Genomic DNA, 14557 nt, shown 5'->3' with positions numbered 1-14557 from the left:
AGCTGAAAGTGCTCCTTTCCAAATTTAGAGATGCCCTTCTTTGTGGCAAGGACATCAGATCCATAGAGTATGTCGAGCAGTGAGTATGCCAGCAAACCAAGCCCATGACATAGAAAGTAAATAGCATAGGAAAGAGCCCAACAGGCCTCAAAGTCAAATGATGGCTGCCAAGTGAGATGGTTGCTTAATCAAAGGCAATGAATGGGCCAGGCTCCAGGGTTCAGATGAGAATTAAATGATTAACCCGCAGGGTTGGAAGCGCTCACTGGGATGCCAGCTAGAAGCCCAGTGACTTAGAGGGATCCCCACAGCCTGAAGCAGCTGCTGCTACTGCTCTAAACCTTGATGACAGCAACACACAGGTTGCATTCACTTCTGTTTCCTCAGCTTCCGATGAACACTATGAAACACCTATATGTTTACCCCACGTTCCACGAAAATGTAGACTAGATTGTTTCTTCTTTTCCTCAAGTCGCACCATAAATATGCTTTAGAATTTCTCAGTATGATGCCCTCAGCAGCCTAAATCTCTCTCCCCTGTTGAAAAAAGTCAAGTCCAATCCTTTTCAGGCCACCATCCTCATACAGCAAGGTAAGCTGTACTCTGGGATCTTCTCCAGATTCCAGGCCCTTCCTCCTGGCACTGGGACAAGCACCTCTGCTCTCAGCTTTTCAGTTCTGCAACCTCTGGGACAAGCATGTGGGACATGGGGCTTAATCCTCCCCTTTCTTTTTTAAATCTTTATTGTTGAAAGTATTACATATACACCCCCTTTATTCCCCAATGACCCCTTCTAGCTAGCCTCCGCCCTCCCACCCCTTTCTTTCCCAAGTTTCACTGCCCTGAGTGTTCCATCACATGCTGTTCTCCCGCTTCTCTAATGAAGACTGTGTTTCTGGCTCATACAAATATATGTTTGGACAGTACTTGGCAGTGTTCAAAGGGGTGTCACCTTATTGTCTCATTTCTGCTTCAATTTTAAATCTTCTATAAGTTAGGGATCAGTTGTAATTCTCCACTGTAGATCTGAAAAAAAGAAAATCCAAATGTTAACAGATTTCCTCAAGGACACAGAGTTAATGATAGAGAAACACTTTTGTGACCCTGGTTGAGCATCTGCATCACTATAGACTTGTTCTTGCTTCCTCTTACTCTGTAGCAAAGGTGTCTCCCTCTTGAGAATGTAGTTAAAAGGCTCTGGCACTTTGTTCAATCCTAGAGGCCTAAATTCGTGCACAGGGGAGGTCCCCTCAGCCCAGCCTGCACCCTCTCCAATCCAGGACCCCTCAGGCGATGTTCGACTGTTGGTTTAGGCCCGATCCCAGGCAGTCGGACATCCCTCTCACAATCCTGGACCACTGGCTCCTAACCGCTCACTGCCTGCCTGCTTGATCACCCCTAACCCCTAACTGCCACCCCTGCTGGCCTGGTCACCCCCAACTGTCCCCCTCTGCTGGCCTGGTCGTTCCTCACTAACCCTCCTGCCGGCCTGGTCATAGACAGCCATCTTTGTGAGGGTGTGAGGGTTAATTTGCATATTACCTCTTTATTATATGGGATTATACACATAATATGTGATCAATAATCTGTGGGTTGTCTGAATTACCATTCTTAAAATGCTAGAATTCAGCTGGAAAATTCATCCCTAAGATTAATAAATATAAAATGTAAGTTTAAGTCACTTAAGTGATTTTGACTAGAGGAAACCACAATATCAGTGTCAGAGAAATAGAGACCATTTTTCCTTTTATATTTTTTTATTGAAAATACAATGCCACCAATGCCCTGATCCTTAGAAGTCTTAAGAAAACAACACGAGCCAAACCGGTTTGGCTCAGTGGATAGAGCGTCGGCCTGCGGACTCAAGGGTCCCAGGTTCGATTCCGGTCAAGGGCATGTACCTTGGTTGCGGGCACATCCCCAGTGGGAGGTGTGCAGGAGGCAGCTGGTCGATGTTTCTCTCTCATCGATGTTTCTAACTCTCTGTCCCTCTCCCTTCCTCTCTGTAAAAAATCAATAAAATATATTAAAAAAAAAAAGAAAAAAGAAAACAACACGAATGGGGTAAATAGGATGTCTTTATGTGGATCCATTCAGCAAGCATTTATCTAGGTCTACCAACTAGATGTCCACACAATAATGAAGGTCTATACGACAACCCAAATGCACAATGAGGAAGGATGCAACAAAGAGCAAGTCCTGCTCCCTGCCCTTTTGGAGAGCAGATTGCCTTGAAATTTTCACAGACAACTGAAACATAACCAGCACATACTACATACCAGAGATTTTTAACCGGTGTGCCTACAAAAATTTTTAAAATATGCCTTACCTGGGGTGGTGACATTGTCTCCCCCGCCGCCCTCCCCGCCCCCCCCCCCCCCAGAAAGATGGGCAGCAGGAGAGTGGCCAGGCCGTGTGGGCCTAGGGAGGCCCAGAACCCTGATGCTGGCACCAGAGGCCGCGTCCGCTGCGTGCTGTGCTGAGACCTGGAGGCCAAGGCGCTGAGCTGCTGGCACCTCTGCTGTGCTACCTACCACTGCTCCACCCAGATGTGAGTGCGCGGGGACAGTGACACTGCGCAGGGAGAGCTGTGCCAGGGGGGCTTCGGGAACGCCTTGGCCACAGTCGCATCCACCAGCAGCAGTGCGAGGAGCATATAGTATCTACTTTGCTGATGGGAAATGTTTGCCTTGTACCAGCAGCCGCCACAGCACAAGTGCCCAAGGTGCCCAGCACTGCCACCTTCTGGCCTCTTCCGGACCTGGAGCAGACTATGCAGCAGCAGCATGAGTTCTTCGCTGAAAGCTGTGCCTCAAACCCCTCAGAATCTTCCCGAATGAGCACGCCTGGTCCTCCCATCAGGCCCTGGTGCAGCACTGCTTGCTGGGGGGCCCCTGAGGACACACAGCACTGCTGTCCCCAGCCCTGCAAGGTCTGCAGGGAGTGGTGCCTCCACAAGGATGAGCGGCCCAGCACCTGCGTGGCACCAAATATTTTCTATTTTACAATAAATTCTTTTTTATTGAATTTATTGGGGGGGGGGGGCATTTGGTTAATAAAATTCTTTTTCAATTTTGTTACTCAGAAGAAATCTCTACAATTGTATTAACCGATGTCACCCCAATGGGCAGGGAAGGGGGGAAATGAGAGATATCTGTAATACTACCAACAATAAAAACATATTTTATTTATGTATTTATTTTTAATTCTTTATTGTTGAAAGTATGACATATGTCTCCTTAACCCCCCCCATTGACCTCCCCCCACCTGCCCCGCCCCCCAGCACAGGCCCTCATCCCGCTAATGTCTGTGCCCATTGCTTATGTTCATATGCGTTCATACAAGTCCTTTGGTTGATCTCTTACCTCCCTCCCACCCTCCCCTGCCTTCCCTCTGAGGTTTGAGGTCTGTTAGATGCTTCTATGTCTCTGGATCTGTTTTGTTTTGTTTTGTTTTTTGTGATTCATTTTTTAAAAATTTTTTTTATTGCTTAAAGTATTACAAAGGGTATTACATATGTGTCCTTTTTTTTCCCCCCACCCTTGACAATCCCCTGGCCTCCCCTACCCCCCAATGTCTTATGTCCATTGGTTATGCTCATATGCATGCATACAAGTCCTTCAGTTGATCTCTTACCCCCCTCCCTCCTGACCCCCAACCCTCCCCGGCCTTCCCGCTGCAGATTGACAATCTGTTTGAGGCAACTCTGCCTCTGTATCTATTATTGTTCAAAAGTTTATAATGGTCTTTATTATCCATGAATGAGTGAGATCATGTATTTTTCCTTCATTGACTGGCTTATTTCATTCAGCATAATGCTCTCCAGTTCCATCCATGCTGTTGCAAATGGTAAGAGTTCCTTCTTTTTTACAGCAGCATAGTATTCCATCGTGTAGATGTACCACAGTGCCCATCAGTAGATGAATGGATCTGTTTTTGATGAACCTCTAGCCAGGCTTCTGCCACTTCTGATGGGGGCGCAGCCCAGGGCTGCTACTGCGACTCTGCTTATCTGCACGAGCATTTCCCAGAGACCCATGTCCTGTGCGAGGAGGGTGCTGAGGTACATCAGGGAGAGCACGGTGCCTCCCGCACCTGTGGACACCGACCTCTGGCCACAGGGCAGCCTGCATCACACCCGGGCTGCCAGAACCATCAGATCCACGGGCAAGTCAGCTACATGCGGGACTGGAGAAGGGATCCCCAGTGGCCAGGACCTTGAGGAGGTGGACAGGTGCAACCTCAAGCGCCAAGCAGGCCAGGCCAGTGGTCAGGGAGCTCGGCAGAGCCACGAGGAAGCTGGAGGCAGAGGAGAGGAGGGGACCCAGAGGGGCAGTGCCATCAGGGCCTCAGTGGCTTTGCAGCAGCAGCAGGAGACATGCAGGAGTGAGTACAGAAGGAGGCAACGCACTGAAGAAGGAGGAGGCAGGGGTATGGGGACCCCAGGGGCCCGGGGCGGGGGGGGGGGGGGGGGGGCTGCGACCTGTTCGGGGCTCAGGGAGAAGGCCAGGCCTTAAGGAAGCCTGGAAAAATGGCCTTGAAAGCCAAGAGGCCTTCCCAGCCCCCAGCCCAGCTAGAGGATCACACTTCTGAGCAACCTCCTGCCCCCACATTGAAGCTCAAGGGTACAGGTTTCTCTGGTCTCTGCACCTCCACTTCCCCTCCTGCTCCACGGGGCAGCCCTGGGCCCTGTGGGGCTGGTGCTCGTGTCCCCTGTTCCTGCCAAGGGCTCAGCACCTGCCAGGAAGACCACTCACGTCCCTGGTATCCTCCACCTCCAAGCTCAGCACAGCGCCTTTCTCTCCCCGCCCTCTCCACTCCCCTCAGCCCGGAAGAGCATGGGCAGCAACAAGGTGGTACAGCCCACCCCAGGGGCCCAGGCTGCTGGGGAAGTCAGCCCCCAGGAAGGCTGGGATGGGGGGAAGGGCAGCTAGAAGGGCGGGTCACCCCCCATGGAGGAAGAAGGTCCTGGGAGGAGGAGGATAGCACCAGGCCTCACCACTCAGCAGCTGCAGAGAGGGCCCAACATGGCATGGCCGCTGTCTCCTCCCTGTAGCCCTGGCTTCCACCCAGACCTTCACCAAAGTCAGCAAAGATACGAAGGTGGGCTCTGAGAAACTGGGTGTTGCATCACCCTGCCAATGCCCCCTGAGAATGATGCCTCCCTGGGGCTGAGCAGCCACCACCCCCAGGCCTCCATAGGCAGAGTCCAGGGGCCAGTAGCTGTCATGGTCAATGGACATCCAGGGGCCTTGGGCTCAAGAGTTTCCCCAAGGAACCCCCTGGGCTCCCATGGCCCCAGGGGCCTCTCCTCTTCCCCATGTCCCAGCGCTCAGGGGACCCGCTCCCCCGCCCCCGCCGCCAGGATGCCCCTTCCCCTAGGCTTTAGCACAGCAGTGCTCCTAAGGGGCACTCTATCCTACCTCTGCTGGATGTGGTGCCCTCAGTCAGCAAGCCATCTCCCAGCTTCCCCAGCCTGCCCAGTCCCCTCCCGGCTTGTGTCCCCAGCACCACCACCAGGAAAGTACCGAGCCTGACTCCAGTGCCCCGCGCCTACCTGGGCCCAGAGCGGGGGGAAGAACCTGCGGCTCATCCGCTCCATCAAGGGCTTCCTGCAGACAGGCCCGCTGCAGGGAGTTCACGAGTCACTCGGGGAGTTTAGTCGGGGAGTCACCTCCGCAGCCCAGTATTATAAGAGCTGTCCCAACCTGCTCTGGAAGAACTTCCAGAAAATAGTCAATAAGCGGTGGTGCCCCAGCCCAACAGGGCCCTGCGGCAGGAGCTGCTGTCTGCACAGCCGGACTTAGAGGCCAAGCGAGGCTGTCCTGCCCCAAGGCCAAGGGAACAAGAAGAGCTCATGGCAGACCAGCCCCGGGCAGGCCAGCACCCAGCAGATAGGCATGGACTGCTGTGTGCGCCCAACCTACCAGCAGGTGCCCCCAAATGGTGAGGTCAGCAGCCACCAGGCTCTGCACACCGCCCAGGATGGTGACTTCCCTTCCCTGCCAGCTGTGCCAGAGCCCTCACAGAGCTCCACTGTTTGGGCAGAAGTGGCCACAGCCAGGAGCCTCCTTTGTCCCTCCTCCTCCTCCTGGGCTGCCAGGCAGCAGCCAAGTAAGGCCCTCGGGAGGCCACCTATTCAAGCCCTTTGGTTGGCCACCTGCCAGGGGTCACAAGGACGGCCCAGCACAGTCAGGCAGGAGTCCATCTGGTTTCCTCCTGGGGAGTGAGCAGATGCCCCTGCCTCAGGGGTAGGCCAGTCTTGGTTTGCATATCATGATTTTGGAAGTTGGCAGAGGAAGGAAGGGCTGGGAGGCTGGGACTTGTCCGCGCTGTCAGAGCCAGGGGCCATAGCGCCCAGATCGGGGACCTCAGGAGCCTGAGGGCTTCAGAACCCTGGCCCTCAAGCCTGAAGCTGTGGGTCTGCTGGGGCTGAAGTAAGATAGTGCGTTGTGCAAACAGTTAGCTGTTTCATGACTTAAGAAGGTCCAGGATTAAAACCAGACACAAAATTGTGTTATTTGCAGTTCAATATTTCTGTGAGACAAGCTGAATCTGAGATTTCAAATCTCCTCTGATCTTTTACAAAACAGTTGAGCTCAGATAAATTTATTTTGCAATAATGCAAGAAAAAACACACACATGCAAAACCTATTCAGTAAGGGGCACTGACTTCTTTTCCCTTAGATTGTCATATAAAATATAACAACAGCCAACACAACAGCTATCCAGGGTGAATGAATCAAAATTATATCTATTTTTTGTCAGATCGGCAAAAAAAATATATTTTTGGTGTGCTGCAGGATTTCAGTAATTAGTTTATGTGTGCCATGAGATGAAAAAGGTTGAAAATCGCTGCTGTATACTATATGTCCTCACTGAAGGTCCTTAATAAGTTCTTGGAAACTGCAACTTTAAGAGAAACAATGCATAAGGAAACCACTTTTGCAATTGGCTAATTGGTATAAACAAGAGATAAATTCCTATGACATATTTCTAAATAAAGACCCAAAACACCTCTAACGTGAAATATTGAAATAAATGTGAGATACATATACATTTAATAAATATTAATAAAAACAAATAAGAGCCCGGCCAGCATGGTTCAGTGGTTGAGCATCAACCTATGAACCAAGATGTCACAGTACAATTCCCGGTCAGGGCACATGCTCGGGTTGAAGGCTCAATTCCCAGTGTGGGGTGTGCAGGAGGCAGCCAATCAATGATTCTCTCCCATCATTGATGTTTCTATCTCTATCTCCCTCTCCCTTCCTGTCTGAAATCAATAAAAATAAATATTTATAAAACATAAAATAAAAACAAATAAGATAATTATTTTCCAACTGACTTATGCCAGTTCAGGGCGATAGGTGGTCAGAGTCTAACTCAGAAGCTCATGGCACGAGATGGGAAACAGCCCGGGCAGGATGCCTTCCTCAGCAGACACACACACACACACACACACACTGGGACAATGTAAGCATGCCAATTAACCTAACATGCTCATCTTTAGGATGTAGGAGGTAAAGGGAGCCTCCCATCCCGCCCCCAAAAAAAACAAAACAAAACACACACACAAAAACACAACAACAACAACAAACAAACATACAGACATGGGGAAAACATGCAAATTCCACACAGATAGTGGCCTTGGCCTAGAGTCAAATTTTTTCTTCTCATCAATATTATAATAAAACAACATTGATCAAAAAGGCATTATTTGAGGACCCACTGTACCTAATTTGTATAAGATACTTTGTTGAACACTTTATAGGCCTTGCTTTATTTTACAGATAAAAAATCTGAGCACATAAATGTAAACAACCAACTCAAAATGTCCAGTGGGTAAGAGTCAAAATAAATTCAAGTAAAAATGCAGGAAGTCCTCACTTAACATTCTTGATAGGTTCTTGGAACTGTGGCAAACAATTTGTAGCAAAACCAATTTTACCATACACTAATTGATATAAGCAAGTTCCTACAGCATCTGATCAATGTTATAAGGAAATGACTTTGAAGAAAACAATGTTATTCGAAGAAAGCACAAGAAAACAAAACAACCTTACTGGATTCCTTGACCCAAGTTATTTGCTTTTTCAGTTTTTTTCAAATTAATTTCCTAAATGATGAATCCAAAAGCCCCCAAATATTCCTCAAATAAATTAGAAAGTAAAAAAACCAACCACCAAACAAAACAAAACAAAACTAGAGGGACAAGAGATAGTGCCCAGATATGTATGAAAGAGAGATACCTTTATTGGTGCTATTGCATGTGATCATCAGAGAGAGCAAACCTAATCTGAAATGCTACATACTAAAGGTGAAAAAAAAACACATTCAGATCCCTCCAGTCCATGCATTCAGGGACCTATTACGTCAGGGAGTGGAGGAGGTAGATGGAGAGCAGTGCGATAGAAGATCTACACAGATAAAGTAGGAAGGACAGCTAATTCGCCCCATCCAGGGAGCTCTATATCTCTTTAACACACCACAGCACCCTTGTCATGACATCAATAGTTGTGTAGTTTCCACACGAAAAGCACCAAAAATATAACCATACCCCATTAATCAGTAGGAACATATACACCTATTGCTCGTGCTCATATAGGGAATAATGCTTTAGCAACTGTGCATACTAGAATAAGTCTTTGTGAGATTTGGAAAGGAAGGATAATTCACGTATCATTCTCACAAAAACCCCAGCTTGTGTGATTTTTTTACCCATCAAAATAAATGCAAATGATCTCATCTGAAAAAAAGCAAATAATGACTTTTCTTTTTCTTTTTTTTGCTTTAAACAATGTCCATGGCTGTTAATATTTTGGTGGTATACATTTGGCTAGTAAATAAACAACTATAAGGTAAATTGCTTTTTTAAAAAAGTGTCTTTGAGTGGTTTTCATTTGCTTCTAAATTTATATCAATTTGAAGTTGAATAAGTGGAGACACAGGAGGCTCCTACCTCTTTTCCTTACAGGGATGTATGAATGTAAACCTACACAAAGAGTAATTCCCTCTGAAAGAGACCCAGAAACTAGCTGAGCAATTCCTATACACCAGATGAATGGAAAATATCCCAATAGAAAGGAATAGGGAAGGCTGATACACCCTCTCACCATAACCACGACCCCAACACAACTCCATACAATCAGGAGGTCATCCCCAACTCCTAGCTATACCCGGAGGAATGAAGAGCTTGAACCCCACATCTAGCACCCTAACTTTTAAGACTCTCACTGGGGGTTTGAGGGTACCAAAAACCTAGTTCTTAAAACTAACAGCTAAAGCAAAAGAAGGTCATATACTGATAAAGGGGTCGGTTTTCATGAGGATGTCACAATTGTATTTACGCCCCAAATTGGAGCACCTAAACATATAAAGCAAATATTAACAGATCTGAGGGTAGAAATGGACAACAATGCCACAGTTACAGGGGACTTCAATATGCCATTTTCAACAATCAATAGATCATCCAGACAGAAGTAAAAAAAGAAACATTACACTTAAACTACACGTTCGACCAGATAACCTTAGCAGACAGACTGAAGGCATTCCATCGAAAAGTAGCAGAATACACATTCTTCTGAAATGCACATGGAACATTTCCCAGGATATATGCTAGTCCACAAAACAAGTTGTAATAAATTTAGAAAGACTGAAATAATCTCAAGTATCTTTTGGGTCCACAATGGTTTAGAATAGAATATTTTTAGAAGAAGAAAAATGAAAGAAAATGCACAAATATGCAGAGATTAAAAACCATGCTCCTGAACAACAATGGGTCAAAGAAGAAATCAAAGTAAACGAAAACATATTTGAGACAAATGGAAACAAAAACACAACTTACCAAAATCTGTCGGCTACAGCACAAACAGTTTTAAAAAGGGAAGTAATATTAATTAACACCTACATTAAGAAAAAAAATAAGACTACAATTAAACAACCTAACATTATACCTCAAGGAACTAGATAAAGAAGGAAAAAATGACCCCAAAGCTAGTGGAAGGAGTGAAAATAAATGCAATGCAGACAAAAAATAAAAAAGACAAAACCAAAGATCAATGAAACCAAGGACAATTATATTTTTGAAAAGATTAAAAAAAATACACAAACCTTTTAGCTAGACTTGCGAAGAAAAAGAGAGGGCTCAAACAAATAGAGTTATAAATGAAAAAGGCGAAATAGATAGGATCATAAAAGATTACAATGAACAATTATATGTCAACAAACTGGACAATGCAAAAGAAATGGATAAATTCCTTGAACCATACAAATTACCAAGACTGAATCATGAAGAAATAGAAGAAAATCTGAACATACCTACTATTAGTATGGAAATGAATCAGTAATCAAAAACCTCCCAACAAAGAAACATTCAAGAGCAGATGTCTTCTCTGGTGATTTCTACCTAACATTTAAAGAATAACTAATGCCAATACTTTTCAACTTCTTCCAAAAATAGAAGAGGAGGGAACACTCCAAATTCATTTTTCAGGGCAGCAATACCCTGGTACCAAACCAGACAAGGACACTCCAAGAAAAGAAAATTGCAGGCCTATATCCCTGAAAAACATAAATGTAAAAATCCTCAACAAAATATTCGCAACCAAAATCAACAATACACTTAATCACCATGATCAAGTGTGATGTATTCCAGGGATTCAAGATTGGCTCAATATCTGCAAATGGAAAAAAAAGTGATAAATTAAACCACATTAATGAGATGAAGGATAATTTATATAAACATCTCAATAGATACAAAAAAAGCATTTTACATAATTCAATTGTCTTTCATAATAAAAACTTTCAACAAAATGGGTATAGAGGACCTTACCTCAATATAATAAGGGCCATATATGTCAAACCCACAGGTAGGATCATATTTAAGAGTGAAATGATAAAAAACTTTTACCCAGAGATGAATGCCCAGTCTCACCACTTTTATTCAACACAGTACAGAAAGTCCTAGTGAGAAATTAAACAAGAAATGGAAATAAAAGACATTCAAATCTATATTATAAAGAAAAAATATTTTTGCTTCCCTCATTATGTACACTTCTTGATAAAGGTTCTTTTATTTTTTCCTCAAGGTAGACATCTTGTGTGATATCTTACTTAAAGATATTATGAGAGAGAATTTTACCCCTTATTCTCTTTGCCTAATACAACTATATAATATCTATAAATATTTTATATGCAGAACAACATGTAGAGATTGTTTAATAAATAACCACATATAAACCTTAAGAGAGATGATCTCTGAGAACCAAGTGGGAAAAAGTCTTCCATCTGCTCCCCCAGAGTGCATAAGGTTGGCACAGTACTCACAAGCTAGGCCCTGGCACTTCAAGTCTCCCCAAAATTTACATTGTCATAAAAATTCTTTCCAAGTAATTGTGCATCCCCAGGGATAAATACCACAATATTTGAGAATCAAGAGTACTACGAAAGACAACTAACTGAAAAATTGACCAACACACCTCAACCTTTCTCTCAACTTGTATTAACTCTAGTCAGGCTTCTTTTTGAATTTATGTCCTGATCTCCCTTTTCTTAGAGCAAATACTTTAGACAACTTTGAATTATAAGTCCATTCTCTTCTTCTTTAAGATGTAAAGCTTTTTTTTATTTTTGAAGGGTTTTTTTTTTTTTTGCTTAATACATCTAAAAATAATGCATATACAGCATATACAAAGTATTAAGTCATGAGAAAGCATTGGTTCAACACTAATGATCTATAAGAATTAGCATTTGAGGAAGGTGAACAAGATTACCCAAACATTTTAAAAAATAGCTGTTAGAATCCCTATTAACACTTACGAAGTCTTGGTGAGACTCTATGATTTTTTATCAAACTAGAGAGCCTCTATTGGTTGTTCTAGGGTTCCATAGGCAAAACAGAAATAAGGGGATTCCCCTAACTGGTACCCATGTACTTAAATGTTGTCCCCATCCCAGCCCCACCCCTAGCTTCTTAATGAAGGAGGTCTCCATCCTCATAACTTGAAAGAGGAAGTGAATCATTCCACAGACCTTTGTCTTCTAGCACCCCCCTCATATATACCAGGTCTTCAGCTGTGTTCTAAGAACACCTTATCATACACTACTACACTGCACGTCAATGCTAAGCATATAAGACAATGAATGATTGACAGGGAATAAATGTTGTTTGTAATTATGTGCTCAATCCTTTGGTGCATTTCAAAAGATGGAATATTTTCCCTTATTTATCAGTGAAGTAAGTTAGGAATTTACTTTAAAAAAGTCAGCAAATGACTAACACATGTCCTTGAATGTCACAGACATTCATAGAGCCCTAGAAAGAGGAGGGGTAAGACAGGTTCTACCCACTTTCATGTGTTTCATCAAATACTGGACCACTCAAGGGTGGAGAGGAAAGGCAACTTTCACAAAGGAGTATATTATTAAAGTAGGTATTTACTATACTCCTTCCTAAGAGCACCAGCTGGGGAAAATGTTTTCTAACCTAGATCTAGAAAGCAGAATGTGGAATCACTCCATCCTTCTCCCCTAAAGGACAGTCCCATTGTTAATGAATTTTTAAAAATGCCTAAATAAATGCTTCAACTACTCCCCCCCTCAAAAAACAAAACAAAACAAAAGAAAAAATAAAAACAAACAAACAAAAAACCTAGCTGTCCCAGATCACTCTCCAGAGTGGAATCCAGGAATGGCTTCAACAACCCAAATTCGTCTGTAAGAGTCATCGCAAGCATGCCTTACTTTTAAAAAACAAAATAATAATATTTTAATTTTATTTTATTGTTTAAAGTATTACAAATAGTAGTACATAGTACATATTTTTAAACAACAAAACAAAAACTCACAAATGTGGCATCATGAGATTTTATATTTATTCTCTTAGTCATTGCCCCTGCCTAGTTACTTCTATTTTGAACCCAAATACAGAGGGCTCCGAACGCATGAGCACCTACCTACAGGGGGGAAAAATTGCAAATAAGATACTTCCAAAGAGTTGTTGGATAAAAAATGTATTCAAAAGCAATCAGGATTATTTTTATTAAAATCATAATGTTATATGTAAGAAAAACAAATCTAAACTTTTGTACAGAATTTGGAGATTTTCCAGGGTCTTCCATTTAGTAAACATTTATTTCAGCCTCTTCTAAGTTCCAAGCACCATGTTATGCTGGGAAAATGGGACTGTCCTTTAGGGGAGAAGGATGGAGTGATTCCACATTCTGCTTTCTAGATCTAGGTTAGAAAACATTTTCCCCAGCTGGTGCTCTTAGGAAGGAGTATGGTTTTGATTTTGGAGAGCTCATATTTTAGTCACCGTTGATTTATTTACACTCTCTAAAACAGTGACATGGATACAAATTACTATATTTTACTTTAGGATATTGCATTTTAATAGAATCATATTTTATTCTTTACTACTTAGATTTCACTGTATTCAAATATAAAATAATTATATATATACTAGCGGCCCATGACATTCCTGCACTGGGGGGGTGGGGGGGTCCTTCAGCCCAGCCTGTGCCCTCTTGCTGTCTGGGACCCCTCGGGGATGTCTGCCTCCTGGCTTAGGCCCGCTCCCCATTGCGCTCACCAGCCGTGAGCCTGCTTCTGGCTTAGTGCACTGACCACCAGAGAGCAGCTCCTGCATTGAACGTCTGCCCCCTGGTGGTCAGTGAGCATCATAGCAACCGGTTGTTCTGCCATTCAGTCGATTTGCATATTAGGGTTTTATTCTACTGGATGTAATTAAAACTTCAATATTTGATAAACAAAAATCATTCTTATATTTAGCCATCTTTTACGTAAGACTTCTAGATAGTGTTATCTCACAAATTTTGCATTATATTCCATTGAAATAAACAGAGATAAAAACATAATAAACTTTTTAAGACTAACTGGGAGAAATGCTAGACTAAATTAGTGGAAAGTCTGAATTAGGACTCATTTTACAAAGAATGTTACAACTGTCCTTTCAGCCATGAACTTAGCTTAGACATGAACTTAGCTCTACATGAATTCCGGCTACTGCGATAAAGAGAAGAAGATGTGGTAACAGGAAATAAATAATGTGCTACCAAGCAGGGAAATGACCTACTAAACTGACTATTAGTGCTCAGTTTGACTTACCTCCTGTTGAACATATATTTAATCAGCAAATTTATTTGGAGACGCTCCTTGTTCTAGGTGATCTGGATAAACAGGAAAAAATGAATAAAAATAGAAACAAGCTCCTACCCTCTGGAGCTTTCTTGCAGTGGGAGGAATGGCCAATTAATTAAGACGTGAAAAGCGAACCTGTACACATGGTCTGTCATTGTTCATTGCTATGGAGAAAATAACGCATGGATGGAGATTCAGAAGGATGGCTACACTTTTTAGAAACGGTGTCTGGAACAGCTTCTCAGAGGAAGTGGCATTTGATAATGAAATGAAATGGAGTGTGAAGTGCAAGCATCTGAGGAAGCTCTTCTACCAAAAGGAAATAGCATTTTAAGGGAGGAAATAAGTTAGAAGGCCTTGTTGCAGCAATGACTTTAGTGATTTGAGAAGTGG

General features: G+C 43.5%; 2 pseudogenes; both read left to right on the top strand.

The window, feature by feature from the left end:
• The first annotated feature begins 3921 nt into the window (after nucleotides 1–3921).
• LOC139016798 (E3 ubiquitin-protein ligase ZNF598-like) lies at nucleotides 3922–4935 on the top strand (annotated as a pseudogene).
• Nucleotides 4936–4953: 18 nt separating this feature from the next.
• On the top strand, nucleotides 4954–6231 carry LOC139016797 (E3 ubiquitin-protein ligase ZNF598-like; annotated as a pseudogene).
• The last annotated feature ends 8326 nt before the right edge of the window (nucleotides 6232–14557 follow it).

The sequence above is a fragment of the Myotis yumanensis genome, unplaced genomic scaffold, assembly GCF_028538775.1.
Source record: "Myotis yumanensis isolate MYYU_CA2020_CCGP unplaced genomic scaffold, mMyoYum1.0.hap1 SCAF_9, whole genome shotgun sequence".
NCBI lineage: Eukaryota > Metazoa > Chordata > Mammalia > Chiroptera > Vespertilionidae > Myotis > Myotis yumanensis.
The sequence above is the reverse complement of the archived record's forward strand: the minus strand, read 5'-3'. Positions and strand labels throughout refer to the sequence as shown.